The sequence below is a fragment of the Crocuta crocuta genome, unplaced genomic scaffold, assembly GCF_008692635.1.
Source record: "Crocuta crocuta isolate KB4526 unplaced genomic scaffold, BGI_CrCroc_1.0 scaffold44, whole genome shotgun sequence".
NCBI lineage: Eukaryota > Metazoa > Chordata > Mammalia > Carnivora > Hyaenidae > Crocuta > Crocuta crocuta.
Window position 1 is genome coordinate 2,361,134 of NW_027530179.1, and position 1,492 is coordinate 2,362,625.

The window sequence follows — 1,492 nt, forward strand, 5'->3', positions numbered from 1 at the left end:
CTACTTTGTCATAAGTAGAACTTGAATTGGATAAGAGTCTTTAGAATTCACACTCAATTGTTCCTCCACATTACCTGGCATTTAATAATAATAATATATATTTGTCTCATAATCATTTTTAAAGAATCCTGGTTTAACTGGGGAGAAGGCAATTGAATACCTCCTCCCCCGTGAAGTTTTTTAACCATCATGTATTAAAATACTTTTTTTTTTTTCAATTGGAGGTTCTGAGGGAATCTGTTTTCGTTAGCAGAGAACATGTGTAACTATTTCAACTGTAAATAAATGGTTGTATTTAAAAAATTGAAGCTGGCAGAACAGCACTGTTTTACATTCAAACCCTCCCTGAATATTTCTTTTTTTCTTAGCAAAGTGAAAGAAATTTCAGACTAGACTTAAGACAGACATTCTTAAAATAATGAAGACAAAATTAATTGATTTATGTTATCTGTAGCTGTAGTCAATTTTTGTTGAGTACCTAACAGCAAAGAAGTGCTAATGAGCATAAAGATGCATATAAAAATAAGACCTGGTCCCACCCCTAGTGGCTTATAATCAAATAGGATTTGGAGCACTTGATAAAGACATTTATTCCTTACTGAAAGCAAATTTAAGAAATATTATCTCTATTTAGATATATATGTAATTCACTTACATGTACAAAGAACAAAGAATTGTACATAACTAAAAATCACTATATATTTTTCAATTAGAAAAAATCATTTGGAAAAAGAAAAATGTGGAAGCTATAAGCCAAACAAACTTAAGTGGTGGTTGTTATCAATACTGAGGGTAAATACCACATACAGTAGTACTATAAGGAAGTGAGATTGAAGTGGTTAAGTCTTTACTGAAATTTTCATTCCTTTTTATTTACTGTGGATTATTCTGAAGAGGATCAAGATGATTTCAAGTTGGTAAATAATAAAGCAAAATTCCTAGATCCATTAATGAAAATGACTTCACTAGAAAAGTATGAAATGGGAAGAGACATATGTGTTGGATATAAAGGATTTGGTCAGATTATGGAGGGTCTTAATGTTCAAGACAAAGCATGGGGATTCCATTCTAAAGTTTGTGTTAAAGACCATTCAAATTTATTTAAAATGTACAAGACAAAAAAAATGCCATAAAGAAAAATCTACTTTTGGAAGATTCAAGAGCACTGGAATGGGTTGTTGTGAAGATAACATAAGGCATTTGCTGTGCACCTAGTTAGTATAGAAAAGCTGCCAATTGTAATAATTAGGAGATCTGTAGTTTTATCCAGGCTCTGCTACTAAGTAACATATGAGCATGAACATCTCTACTTCTCTGGGCCTCTGTTTCATAACATGTAAAATGAGAAGATCCCAAGGAGTCACTTCAGGTTTAAAAATGCCAACTATTCATGTTGAATCCAGAGATCAAGGAACAGTACTCAGTACTTAAGCAGTGTTTTCACCCCCAAACCCCTCAAAGAATAAAGCTAAATAAGTTTTTCATGGTCCAG